This window comes from Vulpes vulpes, chromosome 1, assembly GCF_048418805.1.
Source record: "Vulpes vulpes isolate BD-2025 chromosome 1, VulVul3, whole genome shotgun sequence".
NCBI lineage: Eukaryota > Metazoa > Chordata > Mammalia > Carnivora > Canidae > Vulpes > Vulpes vulpes.
The window spans coordinates 171543055-171570815 of record NC_132780.1 but is presented as its reverse complement, the minus strand read 5'-3'; the positions used below and the strand labels follow the sequence as shown (position 1 = coordinate 171570815).

At 37.4% G+C, this 27761-nt stretch overlaps 1 long non-coding RNA gene across 2 annotated transcripts in view; it reads left to right on the top strand.

The window, feature by feature from the left end:
• LOC112926388 (uncharacterized) overlaps positions 1 to 27761 on the top strand; it is a 75655-nt gene that overhangs the window by 32667 nt on the left and 15227 nt on the right. The window contains exons 2-3 of one of the 2 annotated variants that reach the window (XR_011996941.1): positions 17079 to 17273; positions 18381 to 18530. The exons of the other annotated variant lie outside the window; for it this stretch is intronic. This is a non-coding gene — a long non-coding RNA (uncharacterized lncRNA). The remainder of the gene's footprint in view (positions 1 to 17078; positions 17274 to 18380; positions 18531 to 27761) is intronic. 2 annotated transcript variants of the gene reach the window in all.

The following is a 27761-nucleotide window of genomic DNA, read 5'->3' as shown; positions in this document are numbered from 1 at the left end:
GGGAAAAGAAGAAAAGGAAAGAATGTAGTTCAAAGAAACTGTATTCTAGAAAAAGGAAATCCTCAAGCTACCTTCAGGAAGTAAAGAATTTTCATTGATGAAAAATTTAGCATGCAGAAGCACTGCATATATATTTACTAGTCAGGTAGTAACATTTGTAGAGAAGACAGTATATTAGTGGTTGTAACATATAAGAGACAGTAAGAAACTACTAAATACATGAAAACAAATGTAAGAAACAGATATATAACCCAGAACAACTGTGCATGCCTCTGTGTGTGTGTGTGTAATGTGGATGAAGAACATAATAAAGAAATCAAACATTGCTTTAAGGCAAAGACAACGGCAATCCTCGTCTTTTTGTAGGGCAATTGCTTTCACAATTTTTTTCATTTGATCCTCACAGCCACCCTAAGAGCTTAAGTATTAAGACACTAAAAACTTAAATATAGCAGAGATCCAGAGAAAAGAAGGGAGGTTTGTTTAAAAGGCCATGCAGCAGGTGGACAATTAGGAGAAGGGATGAAAAAGGAGTCAAGACAAAGTTCTGCCACTTGGCATCATTATTGATTTGAGCATAATTTTATTATATATTCTGTTTATGGAAACTTAAGGTTACTCAAGTTATAATTCTCACCATTCATGTATAAAACATCTTATTTCAATTGAAGTATTCACCACTCCCATATATTTAGCCCGAAATAATCTGGCACAGATATGAAATGACAAATATGAGGCTATTCATTTTACATTGTTTTTAATGGCAAATGTTTGAAAACAATTTAAATATCCATCAGTAGAGGGCCAAGTAAATAACTTATGCTTCAGCCACACAATAGAATATCAAATAGAATGAAGCAGCTCTCTATTAATATGGAAAGATCTCCGTATTAGTTTCCTAGAATTGCCCCCCCAAAATGCCATAAACTGTATGACTTAAACCAACAAAAATGTATCACAGTTCTGGAGACTAGAAGTCCAAAATCAAGGTGTTGGCATAGTCAGGTCCCCTCTGAAACTTATAGGGGACAGTCCTTTCCTGCCTCTTCCTGGATTCTGGTGATTTGCCAGCAAGCCTTGGCATTCTGTGGCTTGCTGTGGCATTCATCTTTTTTAAATGAATTTCTTTTCAAATAATGCTACCTTCTGAGACTCTAGAGGTTAAGACCTCAACATATTTTGGAGGGAGGCACAATTCAATCTATAAAAATCTCCAAATTAGGTGAAAAAAGCAAGGAGCAGAACAGGATATATTGCATGATGTCTCCATGTAAAAGAAATATGCACATACAGATTACATAAATGTTTATAAATGTAGTAGCATATCTCTAGAAGCACTCATAAAATATTAGTGGCTTTCAAATAGAACTACATAGCTGGTAGAAGTAGGACAGAAAAATTATACTTTTTAGTTATTGCTTTTTTGTACTTTTTGAATTCTCTGTTAATTTTTTAATCCTCTTCCACAACTATTCTTCAGTTACCTTGAATCTATTTAACATTTAATTTCCTCAAATATTAGGAGAAGGTATTCAGAGCTTTTAAGCTGCTCTGGCAAGATTAATCCTAGAGAGAATTCACTCCATTTAATGCCTGCCCAAAATATTAAGTAGAGAGAGACAAAGAAATCAGAACCAGGATGAGAGACTGAGCTCAGCAATTACACAATCAGAATCTGAAGCAAAGAAGAGGCACATGGCAGAAAGTGAGTTAAGATTCTCCAACAGGATTATCATCAATGTGAAAGCAATGTGGATGTCATGGTCAGAGTGGCCAGGCAAGCCCCAAAGTTGTGGTACAAAGTGCTGTATTTCCTAAACCCACCAGTCCTAAGAATCACCTTTTTCTTACATGCAGATTCCTAGGTCCCTCTCCAGGGAGTCTGATTCAGTCAGTTTGAGGCTGTGGCCATAAAATGTGCCTGTTTTTTACACGCAGAAAGGAAGTTTGGCAAACACTAAAGAGCAGAGCAGAGAATATTCAGTGTTTCTTTCTCTACCTAACTCTGCTTAAAATTGACCCTGATCCTAAGGCATAAGCATGACACTCAGTTCAGGACTACTTGATAGCCTATCTTGTGCCATACTATCCTGTTGTTATCCTTTATTCATATCTGCATTTAGCCAGTAACTCAAATATAAAAAGTTCTCTGATACAGGTTTTTATTTCACCCTGGATCATTTAGACCCCATGGGAACACAGTTGACCTGATATTCCAGAGTTTCAAGATAGAGCAATCCTGAGAAATCAAGATCCAGCATGCAATTGGATCAAGATCTAGAATGAAAACTCCTGGGGATGAAAATGACATCTTTTATAATACAGATTTAGGAAATCTATTGTTGATAAAAAGAAAAGTGTTTCAAACCATATTTTGAAGTAACTTGCTTTGTCAGGAATAAATAGTAAGCTACTTAAAACAGGTATGGTAGTAAATAAATTTGAGAAAAACAAAAAATAATTTCCTTCTTAAAGATTCTCAATGCATATTTCCATAGTGGAGGCTCTGAGAAGTCCTTGATGTAAAGAAATTTATTTAATTTTGTTGAACACAGAATTTATAAAGTATATTTGGTTACAGATCATTTTCTTAGATTTTACTTATTATTCTTACAGATCTGAGATTCCAGGGAGCAGTTTGGGAAACACTACTGTAAATGCTTTTATATCTCATTTGCCAAGAGTTTGGAGCGCAGTTTGGGAAAGGAAATATTTTCATAGAAATGAAGTCAGCTGAGAAGATGAGATAGGACTACTTATAGGAGCATTTATTTATTTAATAAACATGTATTAAATACCATCTAGGAGGGATCCCTGGGTGGCGCAGTGGTTTGGCGCCTGCCTTTGGCCCAGGGCGCGATCCTGGAGACCCGGGATCGAATCCCACATCGGGCTCCCGGTGCATGGAGCCTGCTTCTCCCTCTGCCTGTGTCTCTCTCTCTCTCTCTCTCTCACTGTGTGCCTATCATAAATAAATAAAAATTAAAAAAATAAATAAATAAATAAATACCATCTAGGAGAATAAATCATACAAAATATTTTTCACAGCATTTTTCAGTAAGCATAGAAACAAAGGGAATTTTTTAATAAATTCCTTTATTAACATATATTAATTTGCAATTTTGTTTTAAAAAATTGTAGGCATTTTCTGACATAGTCTCCTTCCCAGAATATTCACACCTTGATTAATAGGAGAGCACACTAGCTTGCTGGGCCAAAAAATATTTATTTATTGGCTCAAAAAAGAAAAATTCCAGACAATAAGAACATTGGAGTATTTATTTTTCAAATATGGAGTACAGCAAATGTTTTGGTTTATAATGAAGTTATTTAAATGGCAATAAAATATTAGAGTTAATGACAGACATAAAAATATTTAATGATAGAATGAGGCTTCCAATTAAACATGGCAGTTGAACATGGTTGCTTATTTTTATACTCTCCTAAACCCTCACACAAATGGCAGCAAAGCCATTGTTAAAAGGAATAAACCCATTATAACAAAGTGAACAGGGTGGGTAATAACAGCAGCTTAGAGATATCTTCAAGATTTTAGAAAATGGGGAGTGAGTGAATGAGTGGTAAAAGACCACTCAGCAGAGCAAGTGAAGTCCAACTGCCTGGGATGAGAGATGCTCCAACAACAAGTATACCCATTGAACTATAAATGCCAAAAAGGCTCAGGGTTTGAAGATACTGGTTATTCCTGAAGAACCAGGCTATAGAGTAGGATGAAAAAGAAGAGAATTAACCAAAAGATTATAAACAATAGTTAGACCTCCCAGATGCCCTCTTCAGCCAATAAAGTCAGGTACCCCTTTCAGCTCCAGGTAGAAGGCAGAATGAAGAGTCAGATTTACCATAAAGCTAATGGAACTGAGGCCTTAGGCTCCTCATTTTCACAGATCCCTCCTAAGGTCCTGCATTGAGTTTTGCTTCATAATTTTATATACATATTTTTTGTCTGGAAGAGGACCCTCAAATTCTATAAGATTTAGGTCCCAACCAACCGAGATATACCTTACACAGGGTGGAGAAGTTGAGCCAGGAGACAGCATACTAAAAATAAGGGGATTGGGCAGCTTGGGTGGCTCAGAGGTTTAGCGCCACCTTCAGCCCTCGGCGTGATCCTGGAGACCTGGGATCGAGTCCCACGTCAGGCTCCCTGCGTGGAGTTCTCTTCTCTCTCTCTCTCTCTCATAAATAAATAAATAAATAAATAAATAAATAAATAAATAAATAAAATATTTTTAAAAAATAAAAATAAAAATAAGGGGATTGTGTGAGTCTATATGAAAAACAGTTCTTCTACCCCTTTCACAGCTCAGTTCCCAAAGCTCCAGTGGCCAGGCTTATACTTCCAGGCAAAAGATTAGGAAAAAAAAAAAAAATGACCAGCTCAAAGTAAAAAGTCTACAGAAACTGACATTTACAGGCACCTATCTGTCTCTTCAGGGGATCCCTACCCCAACCCAATCTCTCTACAGCAAAGCTCACTAGTTGGCAAATTCTGAAGTTGAACGGCCTCAGTTTTAAGTATAAACAGACAGCCAAGAATCACCAGGGAAAAGCTTTAATAAAATAGAAAAAAAGCAGAGGAAGCCCTGAACAACAAAAACAAATGTTAAACAAATATCATCAGAAAGGAAAGAGAAAACGTTGCATTCACTTAAAAAAGTTTATATACACATATATAAATATACATGTACACACATTCAAAAAAACCAAAAATATTGCATATTTAAAATAGGATAGCAGATGGATTGAAATATAACACTGAGGGAATTGGATTAATAACAAAGATTCCAAAAATGAAGTATAGAAATAAGGTGAAGAAATTATCAAAAAATATCAGAAACAGATGTCCCAGCTGTGAAAATCTGAGTTTCTAAATTGAGTCAATTAATATCCAGCTCAATAAATCTGTAATAATAATAATAATAATAATAATAATAACAGTAACAGCCAATGTTTATATAAGTTTTGTTATGCACCTAGCACTGTTTTAAACATTTTGAAGTGTTATTACTATCCTTCCCAAGACCCAATACTGTGGGCACTAGTATTATCTTCATTTTACAGCCAAAAGAGGCACAAAGAAGTTGAGGAAACTGCCCAAAGTTATGGAGTTAGTTAAGAGACTCAGCAGTCCTGCCCTAGAACCTGTGCTCCTAATCACTACACTTTTTGCCTTTCCAGAAAAAAAAAACAAAAACAAAACCGGATCTTGTGAAAGCCAGATGTTTGAAATTTTAGAAACCTAAGGCTTCCAGTGAGGAAAAACAAACAAACAAACGTGTCACTTACCACGGCCTGAGAACAGGAATAGCATCAGAATTCTCGGTAGCGGGATCCCTGGGTGGCGCAGCGGTTTAGCGCCTGCCTTTGGCCCAGGGCGCGATTCTGGAGACCCTGGATCGAATCCCACCTCTGGCTCCCGGTGCATGGAGCCTGCTTCTCCCTCTGCCTGTGTCTCTGCCTCTCTCTCTCTCTCTGTGACTATCATAAATAAATAAATTTAAAAAAAAAAAAAAGAATTCTCGGTAGCACTACTGAAAACCAGAAGGCAATGGAGCAATGCCTCCAAATTTCTGGGGAAAAATCATTTTCAAACTAGAATTCTATACCTAGACTGTCCATCAAGAGTGAGAGTGGAATAAAAACATTCTCAATCATGTGAGGTTGCAGAAATTTACTCTCAAGAAGCTACTGGAGGACTAAATCAAGAAAGAAAGATAGGAGTATCCAGGAAAGGACCTCCACCAAAGAGAGAGTCAGAGGGAAATCCTGAAAGACAATAAAGGGAGGCCAGGGTATCAGCTGTGACTTAGACCCAGAAACCTACCAGACAAGACTGGAGCAAGAAGGCAGAGGTCTCTAGAAGGAATGACGAAAGAGCAAAAAAAGAAGAGGAGTAAGAAGAAAACCTGGGAGATTAACTGTAGTGTTTGTGTTTGAACATATTGAGAGAAGTTGTATAGTTCTGGCAGCATGTTTAGGAATGAATTAGTTCTCAGTAAATGGCAAATTAAACAAATGCAAATTCGTTTCTCAGATTCAGAGAAAACAAGTGGTTGTACAATAAATGAAAGGTAATCATAGTACAAGTTTTGCCTCAGTGTTGTGTAGTATTTGTCTAGTTATACCAATGAAAACATCAATAATGTTGGTATAACTGCACTGAGTGGATGGAGGAAGGGGGCATGCATCTTGTTCTTCATTTTTTTTTCATATCATAGATCACTTTCTGGAATTACTAGATTATTTGGCTACTTGTCTATTATTTACCATTTTACAGCAGTATGTGAGTTCATAAATATGGGGACTTTGTCTTATTTAGTGGTATGTTCCCTATTATTTGTAGAAAGGCAGAGGACAGGGAGTGTATATCTGAAATAGAAAACCCTTTAGATCCTTTAGAGTAGAAAATCAGTAGGCAACATTCAGTATTGAAAAATCTGGGGAGCAGAAATTTGGAGTGTGAAGGGATAAAGCAGGAGAGAGCTGTGGTCTATTATAAGCCTTATTGTATTTTCTGATTCTTAAGTTATGCACATGTATTACTTTGGCAAACAAATGATAATCAAACTTTGAAAGGAGAAAACATATAAATGTATATTATAAGTTTGTGTATAGCAAATTGAAGTTTCATTGTACATTTAAAGCAATTAGTGTTTTAGATTTACTGATTCCACAATATGTCGAATTAATTGAATGAAGTAAGAGATTCAAGGAAAGAAAATCAGAAAGGAGACTGAGATGATTAAGCTAATAGGTGCTGAGACCCTGAACTAGATGGGTATTCCTAAAATTGTAGTAGTGACATATATTTTGGAATATATTTTGGAAGTTAAAAGTATTTAAAAAGATATCCAGCAATGACCATATCTTCCATAGCCATCATTCACAATCATTCTCAAGTAATTTTTCAGGACTTTTAGAAATAGTGAGTGCAATCCTATAACTTAAACACTTAATTTTAAGGAAATCAAAGGTTATCCTTATTTAGCAATATTCCTTTTAGGATATTGTTATAGTTCTACTGTCCATGATGAGCTAAAGTCTTTACAATTTTTTGGCACATAGGGTAACTTTCAAAGCGTGAGATGGAATTGCAGTATCTATGTCACATTATTATCTACAGTTCCACAGGTTCAGAACTCACTAGCTTTTAAAAGTCAACATCCTCTGATTTTTAGGAATTTTCTGCCATGTTCCTGATAAAGACCTTCAGTTATTTCTCAGCACTTTGAAATAGCCAAACACCTTATTTTTCCTGCCCTATAGCTTTTGCCTTATTTTGCCTTGTATAATTCTGAGTTATTTTTAACCCTCTTATGCATCAATAAGGCCACTTGGGCCAGGATTTGTACCGTAAAGGTGCTCAGTAAAGATTTTTTGAATTAAATTGAGTATTCATATTTGTAGATGCTTGTACTAATTTAATAATTTACTCCATTCAAGAGGAGAGTTCAGTGTGCTTGTCGAATAAGGAATTAAGCTAGATCAATTGTTCTTAACCCTGACTGCACATTAGAAATGTTAGGGGGACTTTAAGTATTTTGATGTCTGGCTCAATAAAATACCTGAGTAATTAAAAAAAATATATATCCTGTTGATTCTAACAGAGATTGAGAACTGCTGAATTAGATGATCTACAGCTTTGATTCCCAAACTCGGTTAGGTATCAGAATCACCTAAAAAGCTTCCCAAAAATGTATCCCTTCCAGCTCCAAGCTCTGTGATTATGACAAAATAGCACTCAGGCCACTGCTGTTGATTTTTCTAATTTAGTAAATTAGATGTGACAAATTATTGAGGCAAATAACTTACTGGAGTTGTTCCACTTAGAAACAATCTTAAGGGGCAGCCCCGGTAGCCCAGGGCATGATCCTGGGAACCTCGGATCCAGTCCCACGTCAGGCTCCCTGCATGGAGCCTGCTTCTCCCTCTGCCTGTGTCTCTGCCTCTCCCTCTCTGTCTCTCATGAATAAATAAGTAAAATCTTTAAAAAAAAGAAAAAAGAAACAATCTTAAGTTTGGACTTGGGTACAAGGAATTGATGAACTAGCAGGGAGAGTGTAAATGTCTTTTATCCCTACTCAGGTTCCCCTTCCCTGCAGATGTCTCTCTCTTCTTTCTACTTGGCTTAATTCCTACCTAGAAAGGAATTTGGGGGTTGGAGCAAATCAGCACCTACAAGCTTGTTCCAAGACCCAAGGGAGTCTGAATGACATTACTGAAATGCTTTATGTAATGCTATGCTTGCAAAAGACTGTGTGGCTCTTTTACCAGAAATAGGTATTATCTAATAATAAATATTGTTACCATTTCCTCCTAATACCACATGATACAATATTCTTAACACTATTTTCACAGCAAATAAACATATCAGTTACTAAATAGCAGTATCTTATTTATTTAATCACTTCACAGTTATAAGCTCTAGAAGCTTCATGACATTCTGTCAGCTTGAGATATCCTCACTCTGCACATGAGCAAACTGAAGTTAAATCTTGTTATAGCAGTCAAGCCAGATTTCTGTCACCTGGTTCCAGCTCTAGTGCTCTTTCTATTCAAGTATGTTTACTGTCTCTTTTGTGGAGAGACTGGAAACTTTTCTCTTTTAAAGAATGTCAGATTTCAAGTTTCAAATGTGCAGCTTATTTCCCAGTGCATACTTCCCTTTGAAGAAGAGAATGTTTGGGGTGGTGGACATTCAAGCAATCAGGCCAATACAGTTTTATACAGTAATTTTATACAGTGCTCATATTTGTCATTTTTCTACATGGAAATCACTGGCCATGTTAAAGGCTATAAATTTCCTACAAAACTGCTAGCAGTATGACTTTGAAGTTGATTTTAATCCTATAATAATGGAGAAGAATATGAGATGTGAGTGTCAAAGGATTGGTTTTCCATGTTGGTGTAGCAGGTACTTAATACCTTGTTCTTAGAAATAATAACCACGCATGTTAGTCTTCATGATACATGCACCTTGCTCAACATGCATGCATCAACAAGACACAATTTGACCTTGCTGTGCAGAAAAAAAAGAAAGTATGTATGTTGAAAAGCCAAAAGGAGACCGCAGTGTTTATATAGAGGGGTCTAATTACAAGTATTTAAAACATAAAATCGTGGTTTAGAATACTTCACATAGAAAAGCTTGTCTCTACCAGCTGTATTTTTCCACATTCTTTTCTGCTTTTGTGGCAATCAGCTCCTTTGTTACCCTTCCGAAATGTTTAAATAGAATGGAGCTATATTTTGAGAGACAATTAGAAACTCTTGAGCCCTACAAAAGGTTAAAGAAACAAAGAGAACTTTTCTAATTAATCCTCTTAGTTTTACTTCATTTTAGAATGTAAAATGAGGGGAAGAAAACCTGAATGGGGCATTGAGACCTTATTTCTGGCCCTGCTTCTGCCACAAATTTATTATAACCCTTGGGCATATCACCTAACTACTCAGAAGCTGTATTTTTTCTTCATCTGTGAAATGAAGGCACTAGACTAGAATGATCTTTTTTCCTAGCCAGAACGTTCCATAATGCAACATTTTTACAGTTCTTAAATTTAATCCTCATTCTACACTGAACATATCTTAAATACAAAATTTTAGTAGATCTTCTCTTAAGAAATTAGTTTGCTGTCACTAACACTGTTTTTCAAATTGTGGCCCTCAAACTGCCATATAACAGAATCACCAAGAATACTTATTTAAAATGCAGACTCTTTTGTGGTCTCATACAAATTTTAGGAATGACGTTCTGAAAAAAGCTGTTTTGTATTTTGATAGGGATTGCATTAATTTTTTTTTTTTTTTATGATGGTCACACAGAGAGAGAGAGAAGGAGAGGCAGAGACATAGGCAGAGGGAGAAGCAGGCTCCATGCACCGGGAGCCTGATGTGGGATTCGATCCCAGGTCTCCAGGATCGCGCCCTGGGCCAAAGGCAGGCGCCAAATCACTGCGCCACCCAGGGATCCCCTAGGGATTGCATTAAATCTGTAGATTGCTTTGGGTAGTATAGACATTTTAACAATATTTGATCTTCCAATCCATGAGCATGGAATGTCCTTCTATTTCTTTGTGTTGTCTCAAATTTCCTTCTTCAGTGTTTTATAGTTTACAGAGTTACAGGTCTTTTACCTCTTTGGTTAATTATTCCTAGATATTTTATTGCTTTCGGTGCAATCGTAAATGGGATTGTTTTCTTAATTCCACTTTCTGCTGTTTCATTATTAATGGATACGAATGCAACAGATTTCTGTACATTGATTTTGTATCCTGTGACTTTTCTGAATTCATTCGTTCTAGTAGCTTTTGGTGGAGTCTGTAGGGTTTTTAGATACAGCATCATGTCATTTACAGATAGATTTTTACTTCTTCCTAACCAAGTTGGATGCCTTTTCTTTCTTTCTGTTGTCTTATTGCTTTGACTAAGGACTTCCAGCGCTATGTTGAATAAAACTTGTGAGTGGATGTCCTTGTCTTGTTCCTAACCTTAGGGGGAAAACCCTCAGGTTCTCACCATTGAGTATTATGTTGGCTGTGGGTTTTTCATATAAGGTCTTTATTATGTTAAGGTATGTTCCCATTAGACTTACTTTGCAGAGGGTTTTTATCATGAAAATGTTAAAATGTTGTATTTTCTAGAATGCTTTTCTTTTTCTTTATCTTTTGAAATGATCATATGGTTTTTATCCTTTCTGTTATTTTTTTTAATTTTTTATTTATTTATGATAGTCACAGAGAGAGAGAGAGAGAGAGGCAGAGACACACGCAGAAGGAGAAGCAGGCTCCATGCACCAGGAGCCCGATGTGGGATTCGATTCCGGGTCTCCAGGATCGCGCCCTGGGCCAAAGGCAGGCGCCAAACCGCTGCGCCACCCAGGGATCCCTATCCTTTCTGTTATTGATGTGACATGTAACATTGATTGTTTTGCAAATATTGAGCCAACGTTGCATCCCAGGAATAGCCAAAACACTCTTGAAAAAGAAAACAAAACTGGAGGCATCACAATTCTAGATTTCAAGTTATATTTCAAAGCAGTAGTAATCAAAACAGTATAGTACTGGCATAAAAATAGACACAAAGATCAATGGAATAGAACAGAAAATGCAGAAATAAAGCCACAATTACATGATCAATTGATCTTTGACAAAAGAGGAATTAATATAAAATGAGGAAAAGACCAGTCTCTTCAACAAACGGTACTCGGAAAACTGGACGGCAATATGCAAAAGAAGGAAACTGGACTATATTCTCTTACCAAAGACAAAGATAAACTGAGTTAAAGACCTAAATGTGAGGCCTGAAACCATAAAAATCCTTAGAGAGAGCACAGGTAGAAATCTCTCTTACACTGGCTATAGCAAGGTTTTTCTAGATCTGTCTCCCGAGGCAAAGGAAATAAAACAGAAATAAACTATCAAGACTACATCAAAATAAAAAGCTTCTGCATAGTAAAGAAAACAATCAACAAAACTAAAAGGCAACCTACTGAATAGAAGACATTTGCAAATGATGTATCCAAAAAAGGATTAGTATCCAAAATATATAAAGAATTTATAAAACTCAACACCCAAGAAACATATAATCTAATTTAAAAATGAACAAAAGACAGGGCAGCCCCAGTGGCTCAGCGGTTTAGTGCCGCCTTCAGCCCAGGGTATGATCCTGGAGACCCGGGATTGAGTCCTACGTCGGGCTCCCTGAATGGAGCCTGCTTCTCCCTCTGCCTGTGTCTCTGCCTCTTTCTCTCTGTGTCTCTTATGAATAAGTAAATAAATAAAATTTTTTAAAAATGAACAAAAGACATAAACAGACATTTCTCCAGAGAAAACATTCAAGTGGCCAACAGACACATGAAAAGATGCTCAACATCACTCATCATCAGGAAAATGCAAATCAAAACTACAATGAAATATTACCTCACAGCTGTCAGAATGGTAAATAAAAACACAAGAAACACGTGTTGGTAAGGATGTGGAGAAAGGGGAACCTTATTGCATTGCTGGTGGGAATGCAAAGTGATGCAGCCACTGTCAAAAACAGTATGGAGCTTTCACAAAGAGTTAAAAATAGAACTACCCTGCAATCCACTAATCACACTACTGAGTATTTACCTCCAAAATGCAAAATACTATTTTTATATCTGTGTTATTTACAATAGCCAAGATGTGGAAGCAGCCCAGTGTCCATCGATTGATGAATGGGTAAAGAGGAAATGGTATGTATATATACAATGGAATATTATTCAGCCATAAAAAGGAATGAAATCTTGCCATTGCAACAACAGGGGTAGAACTAGAGAACATAATGCTTAGTGAAATAAGTCAGAGAAATACAAATACCACATGTTCTCACTCATACATGGAATTTAAGAAACAAAGCAAATGAACAAAGGAAATAGAGACAAACCAAGAAACAGACTCTTAACTGTAGAGGACAAACTGATGGTTACCAGGGAGGATAGGTGAAATAGTTGATAAGGATTAAAGAGTACATTTATTATTAAAAATAATAATAATAATAAAAGAAATAAAAAATAAAATGCAGATTCTTGGACCCTGATTCAAGCCTACTAAATAGAAAATTATAGGATGAGATCTAATGTCCAGCAGGGTGACTATAGTTAACAATACTGTATTGTATACTTAAAACTTCCTAAGAAAGATCAGGTCTACTGATCCTGAAAATTCTAAGCACACACATACAAAATGGCAATATTATGTGATAATAGATGTGTTAACTAACCTCATTGTGGCATTTTATAATATATACACAGATCAAATCATCATTTTACACAAGTTAAACTTGCATAATGTTATATGTCAAATATATCTTAGCAAAGCTGGCAGAAACATTTTAAAAATAAAATAATGTCCCTAAAACTCATAGTATGGGAGGAGGGATTCAAGACTGTATGTGTCTAAAGAAATATGGGCTTATCAAAAAAAAAAAAGAAATATGGGCTTATCCATATTTCCTCTAAAGTCTGAGAACAATTGAGAATCCAGGAATAAACAGGAGAAGGGAGGGAAGGGTGACAGTGAAATAGTGATAATTGCTACCTAACTTTGGATGAGGAATAAACAGGTGTAGGGGAAAAGGGGGAGTGATCTGAGTGGCAAGGGTATCCCTGGAGAATGCATTTCTTTATTGCTCACACTGGTTTCATGTTTGAACAGACGGAAATCAGGCACTAACCCTGAGAACAGGTCATGTGGAAATGCCCCATATCCATAACATCAACTGATACAGTAGGTCTCTAGCTTTTGTGTTCCATGATATTCAAAACCAAAGAGGTCATAGTTATGTTTTATGAATGAGAAAATGACCTTCCTCAAGAAGCAGAGAGAAAACTGAGGTAAATGATGACCATATAGGATTTCCAAAGATTTTTTAAAGAGTGGAAATAAACCCTTTGGGAAACTAAAATATATTCTTTTCATGCTTGGGGATTTTGTTCAAATTTTGTTTATCCTCTTCTGAGGACCATCTGTTATTCTGGAATGTTTTTCCTGTTTTGTTTGTTTGTTTTGTTTTGTTTTTAAGTAGGTTCCTCACTGGGCATGGAGCCTAATGTGAGGCTTGAACTCACAACCCTGGGATCAAGACCTGAACTGAGATCAAAAGTCAGATGCTCAACCAACTGAGCCACCCAGGTGCCCCTGTTTTGGAGTGTTTAGGGTAGATCATTTATGAGACCTTGTGAAAAAAACACATGCTTTATCAGCATGATTTCACACCATGACTGTATACTTCCATAGTGAGCGCATATGTAGGTTCTGTGACAGTGTTGCCTTTTTAGCACAAACACACTATATATACAAAACAGAGAAAGAAGGGAGAGTCTCATCTAGTGTCTTAGCTTCAGACAAATTCAAGATCAAGCCTCAGGGAATCCAACTCATCTCTTGACAAGTCAAATGTCCCGTGTGAAAGGACACTGAATTGCACAAGGCGTTTGGTGAAGTTCAAATAAATCTACCCTTCACTTTCATGGAGAGATGATCAGATGCAGGAGCTGCTCTGGCTTAGAAGGCTCTTTCAAGAACCATAGACACATGGATAGACCCCAGCGGAAGAAAGGAAGTCCCTGCAACCTTAAAAGGACTTTGAAGAGTAACAACAATATAATAGCAATACTTCTGGTTTTGCATTGGTGGAAGAGTGAATTTCTAAAATCATGGCAAGCAGGTTCCTGTGGCCATCTAGCTCCCAGTCATGCTTCATCTTAGTGAAAAGGAGAATAGAAATAAAGGGGAAATGGCAAGCACGGTATTTCATTTCACTTCTCCAAGGCTTCCAGAATAAATGAACAACTATTTAAGGAGGCTTTCTTTGACTATTCATCCTGCTTCTCCACTTTTTTTCATAATATTTATGCCTTATTTTGTTTATTGCCTGTATCTACTTGACTGGAATCTATGCTCCATGAAAGCATTGATTTCTGTCTACTCTGTTCATAGCTATTTCCCCAGTGCCTAGAGAGTTTCTGGCACTTAGTAGCTGCTCACTAAATACTTGTTGAAAGAATGAATAAGTTCCTACTAGATTATTGCCTTCCCATGTTTAGTGATAATTAGTATGATAATTTTAGGCAGTTTTGGAAATATGTCCCCAAATATGTCAATAATTTGTTTAGGGAGATGGACTGAAGAGGAATGTTTACCAGCCTGCTTATTTCAGGCTTTAAGATGAGGTAATTTAGTCACTGAGAGCTGTGGCTCTGGAATTGAACTATCTAGGTTTGAATCCTGACTCTGCTGCTAACTGGCTGTCAGATCTCCATCAAGTTAATTCTCCATCCCTCAATTTCCTCCTCTGTGCAATGAGATAATACATAGCTCTGAGTATCAAATGTATCCAAATGGGGCCTTGCACATAGTACAGAAGAATAACATTTATTGTGGTGGCTTTCCTATGAGTATCCTGAGTTATTTCTTCCATTGATGATGCTTTCTATAGACCATGAACACATGCTTACATTTGTATTCTTGACTTAAATCTGCATTTCTTGGAATATGTAGCTGCATGACCCTTATGAACATTAGAACTTACAATTTGAATGCAGGAAAAAAGGAGGGGCATCTTTGGACAAAGAAGCCCATGTTACTATTTGATTGTTGTTATTTTACAACAATCAAATAGTAACTATTATCTTTTTAGTATTTTAAATCTATCTATTCACCCTTCTACCTATCTACCCATCCATCTGTCTATCTACCTACCCTACCCTAATTGTATGACCTTATCACTTAAGAAGTTATTTATTTATGGATGTTTCCCATTTGAAAAAATAAAACACCAAACACACATACAGCAATTATTTTGTGCCAGGTACCATTCTAAACACTTAGAGAAATTTTCCCATTTGTCAGTGTAAACATCCATGTATTTGCTCACTATTTTAGAAATTGTTTCTAAAAATTTCAAACTTAGAACACACTTTCATGTATAGTTAATGTTATTGTTCTTGTTTGTTCTGATTGAGTCATACAGGCTTTATGTGATTATATTCCTGCCCTCTGGAGTTAACAGTAGAGGTCTGTCACCATGGTCTTCAGCACTAATTAGATAATAATATGTAGACACAACCCAACATCTCTGAGGATTTTTAACAGACTCACAATTTTCCTTAAGGTTCTTAATTGCCTGCTTCTCCACATGTACTTCCTCCTAACATCCCTCTCCGTGTGTATGAGCCCCATTCTCTCTGAAGGGCTCCACCTGGGACCTTAATCTGTCTTCTTTCATGCCCCCTAGAGCACTAATTTTTACAGAGCTGTTACTTGTAGCTGACTTTTATTGATGTTTAGAGGGAAGAATGGCATGGTGGGAGAAGATAGGGTAAAAGGAACAGGATGATAGTAATTTCAACATAGAACACAAAATAATCTTCAACAAGTATAGACATCACTAATCCTAGCCTTTATGGACCATTTCCCACCGCTGACAATTTCTCACTGCCTGTCTCCTGCCATATCTTGAGGTTCCTTTCTTCCATGACCTGTTTTGCTTTTGTTCCTCCCTGTGTTCCATGACCTTTACTCATTTACTCCTCTCTTCAGAGTTTCCCCTAGAAATATAAATATGTTCTCACTCCCAACCTCACCTCAGGAAATGACAAGGGGGACTTTTTTTTTTTTTTTAATTTTTATTTATTTATGATAGTCACAGAGAGAGAGAGAGAGGCAGAGACACAGGCGGAGGAAGAAGCAGGCTCCATGCACCGGGAGCCTGATGTGGGATTCGATCCCGGGTCTCCAGGATCGCGCCCTGGGCCAAAGGCAGGCGCCAAACCACTGCGCCACCCAGGGATCCCAAGGGGGACTTTCTTAACCAAGATAATCATGTCATTATGATCTTTTCCTTTAAAAAAACTATTTGAGACAGAGTAAGAGCGAGAGATCACAGAGGGAGAGGGAGAGAGAGAGGGAGAAGCAGACTCACCAATGAGCAGGGAACCTGATGCAGGATTTGATCCCAGTACCCTGAGATCATGACTTGAACTGAAGGTAGATGCCTAACCAACTGAGCCACCCAAGCACCCCTCATTATGATCTTTTCTTAAAAGAACCATCTAACCCAGGATTGAATTGTGATATTCCTTATGGCAGTTCCAGAAATTTCTATGTAGAAGGGGCTTTGTAGGGATAGTCTAAATGAAAGGGAATTAAGAAAATATATCTTGAAATTGCACTCACATAGCAATCAAACTATTTTAACTTAATCATGTAGCATTCAAAACCCTGACAGAAATCAAAATTTTATTTAATAGGTTCTAACTAAAGATACTTTAATTAAGGGAGTGTCTCCAGAAGTATGGGCAGGTTAGAGAAACCAAAAAGGAACACTGAGGCACCCAGGGATAGCAACAGTAGGAAGCCATTACACCCCTAGGCCTGAAGAACAGGAAAGGAAATGGTATCTTTAAGTGTGGAGCTCTCCACAGCTGGAGGTGTGGAAGAGCCAGTAGGAACTGTTATCACAGGGGATAGGCACCAAAGCAGGGGGGATTAGGGGAGGAAATACTCTGATCCCCCATTCGTCTTACTCTCTAGGCTCCTGCAGTTGCTTCTCATGGGCTGAACCCAACTAGAAGCCAGATGGCAGGGCAGCCCTAGGGAAGTCATTTGCCAGATTCCCTATCCATGGATGAGAACAAGTGGCGTGGGATCGAGTGATGGAGAATAACTGGAACAAATTATGTATTTATTTGGGAGTAACTTTGAAAGCAGAAACTGAGGAAGATTAAGGTAGGTTCAACCACTGCTGGCCTCTTCCTAAAAAAGAGAGAGAGAGAGGGAAGCAAACCATAGGAGACTATTGACTATAGAGAACAAAGTGAAGGCTGATGGAGGGAAGTGAGCGAGGATGAGCGAAATGGGTGATGAGTATTAAGGAGGTGCTTGTGATGAGCCCTGAGTGTTATATGTAAGTGATGAATCACTAAATTCTATACCTGAAACCAATTTTACCATATATGTTAACTAAATAGAATTTAAATAAAAACTTGAAATAAAAAATAACATAAATAAAAGGCAGAAACAAATGCAGTTAAGCTTTGTTTCACACTGAAATTTTCTCAACCTAATACACTAGAAGGCTGCAGGGGAGACAAGTAAGGCTTCCCCCCTTTCCCCACTTCTGGGAAAAGCTCTGAGTTACAAGCAGAGCAAGGTGCAAGGGAAGTATTCAAGCACTGTTCACCTTGTCTTATCACCTTGTCTTATCATCTTGGTACCTCTCCTCCTTTGTACCACAGGTTAGCTTGAAACACTCTAGTATTATAAGAAATAGAAGAAAGATAACTATCATGTGCTTTCACTCATACGTAGAATATAAGAAATAGTGAAAGAGACCATAAGGGAAGGGGATAAACTGAGTGGGGAAAAATTAGAGAGAAAGACAAACCATGAGAGATTCCTAATTCTGGGAAACAAAGGGTTGAAGAAGGGGAAATGGGGATAGGGTAACTGGTGATGGGCATTAAGGAGGGCACTTGGTGAGATGAGCACCGGGTGTTATACTATATGTTGGCAAATTGAGTTTAAATAAAATTTTTAAAAAAGAAATAGAAAAGCAATTTTTGAGGCATAAAGCTAACCTGTAACAACCAATCTAGAGCTCAAGCTAGGCAGCTGGAGAAGCTAACACAATTGAGAATGTACATCTTTGAACTCTAAATTCTTTTTTATTGTTTCTAAACTCAAGCTCTCAACCAACCATGAAAAGAGTTTACATTACTCTTTGAAATCAGTGAGGCAAGAACAAATTACCAAAATGGATAAAGATTAGACAAAAGATTTATTCTTTCCTCGGGGCTGAATACTAATATGAGGGATGTCTTTGTTTCTTGGCAGAGAATGGATGCTGCAATATAAACCCTAGGTGCTTCCAGACAGTTTGGTTGCCTGCCTGGCTTTCCTTCTTCTGGTTGTGTCTGCAATTGCCAAGGGAGTGGTGGAAGACTTTCTGGAAGACACTTAGGTTCAACCAGACTCCTTAGATGGGTTAGTGACTACCTCAACTCCTAGGATCAATTATAGCATGTAGATATGGCTCTGACCTACATGTACCTGGGGTGTACTATGAATGTCTAAGAGAGAGTGTCATGAAACTTCTACTATGAAAATACTGTCTTCTGGAAGCTCTGACATGACTTGAGGAATAAAAGAGAGAAATATCCTTTGACATACATGTTGCCCAGGCCTCTCCTTCACATTTTTGGTGTCCAGGATAGCCTGTAGAAGAGGTGCTAAGCTGAGTTCTTTACCTTAATCACCTCAAAATAAATCTGGGAGGTGCATGTTAAAATATCCGTATTTTAAAGAGAAAATGGGTTTAAGGAAATCATTGGTTTGCTTAAAGACACATAAACTTTTACAAGGTAGAGCTGATATTAAAACCCAGTTATATGTTCAAAGCTTTGCCCCTAACATGACACCATACTGAATGAATATGTCAGGGAGTTTGGAAGGAGGGTACTAAGATGGTATTTCAAAAGTTGTTTCCAGAACTATGCATCTATAATATTATTATTTATAAGAAATATATATTCGATCATTCAGATAACCAAATTTTTTACTCACATATATTTAGTCTTCATCCACAGTTCCTGGCTCACAGCTTCTAAAACCCCTATAATTTCCTCTAAGTATTGAAAGTGATCAAGATTTCTTTTGTTATTTTAATGAGATAAATTTTGGAAACACCTAAGGATGGGGGCGGGTTACCAGGAGAACAAACTTTCAGTCCCACCTCCTGACTTCTGGGGACAGGAGTTGGGTTGGATGTTGGATCAATCCCAATGGTCAACAATGTCATCAATCATGCCTAGGTAATATAACCTCCATAAACTCGAAAGGTCAGGGTTCAGGGTGAACAATTAGAGGTGCTGGGAGAGTGACAGCTCAGAGAGAGGGTGGAAGCTCCAAGCCCTTTCCCCATACCTCAACCTATATGTCTCTTCTGTTTCTGAGTTGTATGCTTTTATAGTAAACTAATAACCTAGTAAATAAAACATTTCTCTGAGTTCTGTGAATTGCTCTAGCAAATTAGTCAAATCTGAGGAGGATGTCTTGGGAATCTCTGATTATATAGCCAGTCAGTCAGAAGTACAAATTATAATCTGGACTTGTGACCATCATCTGAAGTGGGTGGAGGATTAGGGGGGAGTCTTGTAGGACTGAATCCTTAACCCATGGAATCTAATGCTATCTTTTGGTAAATACCATTAAATTCTCAGAAATTCTCAGAAACTGCTGATGTCCAAGAATTTCTTGGTGTTTTGTGGGAAGTTCACTTCTCCCACATAATGCAGATGTTGGAATTGATCCAAGAACCCCCAGATTGTACAAGAATAAATTTAATTAGCCAGTACTCTTGGTTGGAAGTAACAGAAACTCAATTCAAGCCAATTAAAGCCAGAAAAAAAAATTGGTTTCTTTAACCTAAAAGCCCAAGGGGTAATAACTTCCAGAATAGAACTAGGTACCTAAATTGAAGTTTCCAGGAATCATTTTCCGCATGTATTAATTTACTAATATTGCTTTTTTTGGTCTTGATTTTAATTTGTAGGCTGGCTGTGTCTACATAATGGAGAAGATGAGTATTGATGGCACCAGATTTACACAGTCCCTTCTCTCTTTGCTTATTCATATCAATCCTTAAAAAGGTTCTGTCTTCCCTTTATCACTTGCCCATCCTTAGACCAATCACTGTGGGGTTTTTTTGGTTTTTTTTTGTTTGTTTGTTTTTATGATAGTCACAGAGAGATAGGGAGAGGCAGAGACACAGGCAGAGGGAGAAGCAGGCTCCATGCACCGGGAGCCCGACGTGGGACTCGATCCCGAGTCTCCAGGATCACGCCCTGGGCCAAAGGCAGGCGCCAAACCGCTGCGCCACCCAGGGATCCCCCAATCGCTGTGTTTGAGGAGGAATACAATACTCTTGTTAGCCAGCCTGAGTCGCAGGTTCACTCTTAGTGGGACAGGTGAGGCCATGTGTTCCACAGCTCTGATTCTAAAAGTTACCCAAACAGGAGTCTGAGCAGATAAAGAAAGGTAAGAAAATAAATATGGTTACAAAAATTACTAAATACATAGGGCAGTCTCTGCTGTGGGTGCCTAAATGAAAGATGTGAGCAACCCAAAGCCTATGAGAAAACATTGCTTGCTACCTCATTGAACAAGAGATACAGTATGTCCAAAATAGCTCCCTTGAAGAGAATACACTTCTTGGACAAAAAAATGTTTTCCTTTCTTTTTTTTAAATACTTATTTATTTATTCATTCAGAGAGAGAGGCAGAGACACAGAAAGAGGGAGAAGCAGGCTCCATGCAGGAAGCCCGACTCGGGACTCAATCCCGGGTCTAAAGGGTCACACCCTGGGCTGCAGGCGGCGCCAAACCGCTGCGCCACCAGGGCTGTCCGTTTTCCTTATTCTTAACATGTAAACCTATACTACTGAAATAATGATAACTCCCATCCCTGAGACATTAACTCACCTCATTACTCTGAAAACAAAAATCAGTTTAGGAGTAAGAGCTATGGGATGCCTGGGTGACTCAGCAGTTGAGTGTCTGTCTGGCTCAGGGCATGATCCTGGGTCCGGGAATGGAGTCCCTCAACGGGCTCCCCATGGGGAGCCTGCTTCTCCCTCTGCCTATGACCCTGCCTCTCTCTGTGTGTCTCTCATGAATAAGTAAATAAAAAATTTTTTTTAAAAAAAAGGAGTAAGAACTATTATAATTATTTTATAGAGGGGAAAAAGTGAGAGAAAAATGTCTTCATCCAAAGTCATTGCCTGATAGACTGAATGAATACAGGCAACCTTTATTTTTATTTTTTTTATTTTTTTATTTATTTATGATAGTCACAGAGAGAGAGAGAGATAGAGGCAGAGACACAGGCAGAGGAAGAAGCAGGCTCCATGCACCGGGAGCCCGACGTGGGATTCTATCCCGGGTCTCCAGGATCGCGCCCTGGGCCAAAGGCAGGCGCCAAACCCCTGCGCCACCCAGGGATCCCCAGGCAACCTTTATTTTAGAAACTCTCCTGACAGAGTAGCATCTGAGTGCCTACATCTGGATTCTGTCAAGTTCAGCATCCTCTCAGAGCTGTGCTTTTGGAAAACGATCTTAGCTTTCACCCTTTGAATTCTTTTCTCCAGCCTCTCCTTTCTGACTGGTCAGTGCTCAAGGGATCTTGGACTAAGAGCTTGTGGTTAGTGCTACAGATGAACTAGGCCAGGGAGTCCTTTCTTGTCTCCATCCTGTTCCCCTGCTTCCTCCAACCACATGAGGCACTAACCTCTAGACACTGCTCAACCAGCATCTCTTTAGTGCATTCTTCTATCACAGAACTTTTCTTATTTTTGTCCTATTTGTTTATATGCACATCCTTCACCATTTTCTCTCAGCCCACCATTATTGACAAGATTAATGTTTATTCATTCTTATATGACATATAGTAGGTACTCAACAAATGTTGGTTGAGTGAGAACTTGACCATTGTTTGTAAAGTAGTGATTCTCTGGTTAAGAAACAGGAGAGAATTCAGGGAATTTTTCTTTTGCAGAACTCAAAGTACTACAGATATCCTAAAGTTAATTAAATAGCTAAATGGATAATTTTATACTAAATTGAGTTTCATACTTGTTTTTATTATGGAAAAGTAGAAACAATATCAAGGTTTCAATATTAAGGAAAGCCGTAAGATTAAGATGAGAATTGGAGGCCAAAAAACCTAGGTTCTATTATTGGCTGTTCTGGTGTCATTAATTAATAATGAATTACTTCAACTCTAACATAACAACCTAGTAGTTCTCACTTGGAATCACTCATGCATTTGCAGTTAAATATAGGGCTGTAGGCATCTGAAAGCTTGCCTCTGCTAGAAATTTAAATGGTTTACTTAATGACCGACAGTTGATGCTGAGCTGATGACCAGAGTGTCTATCTGTGGCTTCTCCAGCATGGAAGTCTCAGGATGGTCAGATTTCTTACCTGCCAGTTGGCTTCTACCAGAACAAGCATCACAACAGAGCCAGGTAGAAGCTGCATGACCTTTTATGACCTAGTCTCAGGGATCACAAAGTGTCACTATTGGATTCTGTTGATCATAAGTGAGTCACTAATGCTGGCCTAGATTCAAGGGAAGGGGACAGAGAGTCTGAGAGAAATGTAGAAGAATTTGAGGACATGTTTAAATCTACCACATTAGCTCTACCACCTAGTATTTGAGCAGTGTGTGGGAAAATTAGTCACTTGTGTTTTTTTCTATATAAAATAGGATCCTTATGAAGATTAAATAAGATGATGTAGGGACACCTGGGTGGCTCAGTGGTTGAGCATCTGCCTTTGGCTCAGGGTGTGATCCCAGGTCTGGGGATCCGGTCCTGCATCAGGCCCCTTGTGAGGAGCCTGCTTCTCCCTCTGACTATGTCTCTACCTCTCTCTGTGTGTGTTTCTCATGAATAAATAAATTAAAAATCTTTTAAAAAATAAGATGATGTATGCTAAACACCTAGATCATAGTAAACTCTCAGATGTTCTTTTATTGTCGGGAGAAAACTTTTTTTGGGGGGTGGGGGCTCTTAAAACCAAGAAAATATCTAATAATTGTATTACCCTGAAAACTGGGAAAAGACCATTAGTCTCTTGTAGTTTTCTGTAAAAACTCCTTGTGGAGTACCATTGTCTAATTTTAACATAACTTTAAAAGCACTAAATTCTAGCAATATTTTTGATTATATAATCATTCCAAATTCTGATCAGCTGATCTAAATGTGAAACTTTTGAAACCCAACTCATTTGTACTTGCAAAAATGGTTTCCATATGTGTGCATGTATATCCATGTATGTGTATGTATTCATTGTGCTAATAATACATAATCTTACTATTCCACCAAAGAGATAAAAAAAAAAAGTTTACCAGAAAAAATCTATTAGTCATTGGCTGATACAACTTTGCATTATGCTAAAAAATACTAGAAGAGAGACGGATGGTTGATCTTCATTTAACACAAAAACAAGACTTTAAAGACTATCAGAGCTTTTGCTGAACTATCACATTGATTTAATAGCTAGACACATGATTAGTAAAGAATAGGAAAATCATGGGTGAAGATAATCATCCTTGTAATCAATCTTTTATAAATTCCCTGTACATAATTAATTTCATACAATACTATCCAGTGTTGTAATTTTCTCCCTGTTCTTTCCCTTCCCCAAAGCCCAGAAATACTTGAAATTCAATACAAGAACTCTTGCCACAGAATTATATTAAAAAATTTAATTAATGGGAAATTCTGCATAGCATATATATCAACTACAAGAGAATTATTCTCTACAGAGATCCCATGGATTCCTGAGCAACCTCTGCTTATAGAGCCCATTCACCTAAATGACAATCTCTGACACATTGTCTTCCAGAGAAGCTGTGGCAAGACGTTGGTATGCAAATTACTTTTATATTCAACTTCCCAAGACTTTCTGGAACTCTTCATGCAATGAATCTTGAAGCAATTGAGAATTTCCTCTTGGCTGTTGGCCTGGGGAGTCATCCTCTCTCCACTCTAGAAGCCCTCACTCCATTTTTCTGGCTGTTACCTATTCACTCAACATCTTCTGGGAAGCCACTAAACAAGAGAAACAATTGGCTCTAGAACCTGGAGAGGTATGAGAACTCTCTTTGCTATTGCTAAAGGAAAAGAAACTTAAACTCTTTGCTAATGATCACCATCTTGTTTCTCTCTATGATGACTTTCTTATCTTGGGCAGAGTAATGTCCTCTCCCCACTGGGTCTTCCAATGGCCTTACTACCTTTCTCATTCTTCCAATGCTCCCTTATTATACATTCTTTCAAAATAGTCTCATTTGGGGAGATATACTAGAGCATGCACAAATGGAAGAGAAAAAACTAGCTCCAATAATAATGATATCAGTGATGAAGTAATACAATCTAACCAATATTGAATATTAATGAGGCGTAAATGAATTAACCAACAACCAAACTCTATCCTCAGCTCTCCTGGAAAGATTCCTGTCTTTATTGTCTTCCTTTAATCCTCAAGTATTGGTTTCTCCTTTTTCTTTCTCTTTTCAATGCTGCTTCGCTTCATTAACCTACTATTTATTTTGTTGACTGAGAAGGCTCTCAATGATTTGGGGGACAAACACTCTTCCTTCCTGTCCCCTTCCTATACAAAACATTTTCTTCAATAGGATATTTACTTCATCAGAGTTAGTTTTATTGTTTGAGAATATCCTTACAGATATGCGTGTGTGTGTGTCCCTGTAATATATATGAATTAAAGAATCAGATACTATTTCGATGAGACACTATGCTAAAAGAATTGGTTTATTTTATAAATCCAGACTACTTATTATTTGGAAAATTGTTAGATGATGGGCTCAGAAGATTTGAGACACTGAATATGACAACACATAGAATCGGTAGATCATAAAATGTTCTGGAGATCATGGATACTGGTGACTTTGGAGAAAGGTTCTACAGAGAGATAGGAACTGTTGCATCCAATGTGAAAACATTATAAATATGTGTGGAAAACATTATGAATATAAGTTGACAGGACTTTTCTACTGATTTTTGCTCACCAGGATTGCACTAAGATTATGAAAAAAGATGGCGGAGTATAATTTTTCTTCCTTTATTCCTTCTGTATTTGAAGCGTAAAAGTTCCCAATTAATCATAGTTCTTACAGAGGTATCAGTTACTGCAATTTGCAGACCCCAAAGTCTTGATAATGAGGGACATTTTACAACCATATATATATTTTTTAAATTTGATGCTAATTGCAGCAATTAATTCTTCCTCACATTTAAATAGCATTTTGTGGGTTAATAATAAGCACTTGTTTTCTTTCTTTTCAGGTTAATGGAAACTTTTAAGGTATAGGGAACAATCTGTATGTGTATAAAACTATTTTTTCAAAAAAAAACCAGCAGAGCAGAAATATACCTTAAAAATAATAGAAGTATTCATATGCATCTTTCAGCTAGTTACTGTCTCCAGTTTATTTGCTTATTTTTAATGTTTAATTGTGGTAAAAACATATAAAATAAAGTTTACCATCTTAACCATTTCTAACTGTACAGTTCAGTAGTGTTAAGTATAGTCACAGTGTTCTGCAACAGATTTTCAGAATTTTTTCATATTGCAAAACTGAAACTCTAAACCTATTAAACAACATTCTTTATTTCTCCTTTCCAAGTCCCTGGTAATCACTATACTACTTTCTGTTTCTATGAATTTGACTACTCTAGATACTTCATATAAGTGGAATCATTCCACATTTGTCATTTTGTGACTGGCTTATTTCACTTAGCACAATGTCCTCAAAATTCATCTATTCTGCAGCATGTGACAAGATTTCTTTCCTTTTTAAGGCTAAATAATATTTCTTTGTATGCATATACCACATTGATGGATCTTTAGTTTGTTTTTACTTCTTGACTATTGTGAATAGTTCTCCAAATGGGCATGGGTGTGCAAATATCTCTTTGTGATCCTGCTTTCAATCCTTTTTGAGTTTTTTTGGATATATTGCTGGATTATACAGTAGGTCCATGGGATTACTGGGTCATATGATAGTTCTATGTTTACCATACTGTCTTTTGCCATAGCAGCTACCCCATTAATTTTTAATTTTTAAATTTTTTCTCCCAAGATTTTATTTAAATCCAACTTAATGTATAGTGTAGTATTGATTGCAGGAGTAGAATTTAGTGGTTCATTACTTACATAAAACACCCAGTGCTCATCACAACATATGCCCTCCTTAGTGCCCATCACCCACCTCCCCTACAGAAACTCTTAATTCTCTATAGTTAATGGTCACTTATAATTTGCCTCCCTCTCTGATTTTACCTTATTTTTTTCCCTTCCCCAATATTCACCTGTTTTGTTTCTTAAATTCCACATATGAATGAAATCATATGGTATTTGTCTTTTTCTGACTGACTTATTTTGATTGGCATAATACAATCTAGTTCCAGCCACATAATTGCAAATGGCAAGATTTCATTATTTATGATGGCTGAATAATATTTCATTTACATATAAACCACATCTTCTGTATCCATTCATCAGTTGATGGACATTTGGACTCTTTCCATAATTTGGCTGTTGCTGATGTGATGTTATGAACATTGGGGTGCATATACCCCTTCAAATCTGTGTTTTTATATCCTTTGCACAAATACCTAGTAGTACAATTGCTGGGTCATAGGGATGTTATATTTTTAACTTTTAGAGGAAATTCCATCTGTTCTCCAGGATGGTTGCACTAATTTCATTCCCACCAACAGTATAAGAAGTTCCCCTTTATCCACATCCTTACCAATACCTGTTGTTTCCTAAGTTTTTAATTTTAGCTGTTAAGTGTGAGGTGGTATCTCATTGTGGTTTTGATTTGTATTTCCCTGATGATGAGTGATGTTGAGCATTTTTTCATGTGTCTGTTAGCCATTTGTAAGTCTTCTTTGGAGAAATATCTGTTCATGTCTTCTGACCATTTCTTAACTGGATCATTTATTTTGGAGGTGAGTTTGATAAGCTCTTTTTTTTAAAAGATTATTTATTTATTCATTCATGACAGACAGAGAGAGAGAGAGAGAGAGGCAGAGACACAGGCAGAGGGAGAAGCAGGTTCCACGCAGGGAGCCCGATGTGGGACTCCATCCTGGGACCCCAGGACCACACCCCAGGCCGAAGGCAGGCACCAAACCGCGGAGTCACCCAGGGATCCCCTGATAAGTTCTTTATAGATTTTGGGCACTAGTCCTTTATGTGATACATCATTTGCAAATATCTTCTCCCATTCCATAGACTGCTTTTGAGTTTTACTGACTGTTTCCTTCATTGTGCTGAGCTTTTTATCTTGATGAAGTCCCAATAGTTCATTTTTGCTTTTGTTTCCCTTGCCGCCAGACATGTCTAGTAAGGAGTTGCTAGGGCCAAGGTCAAAGAGGTTGCTGCCTGTGTTTTCCTTTAGGATTTTGATAGTTTCCTGTCTCACATTTAGGTCCTTCATCCATTCAGAATTTATTTTTGTGTATGGTGTAAGAAGATGGTCTGGTTTCATTATTTTGCATGTGGATGTCCAGTGTTCTCAACATCATTTGTTGAAGAGACTCTCCTTTTTCCATTGCATATTCTTTCCTGTTTTGTCAAAGATTAGTTATGGGTCCATTTCTGGGTTCTCTATTCTGTTCC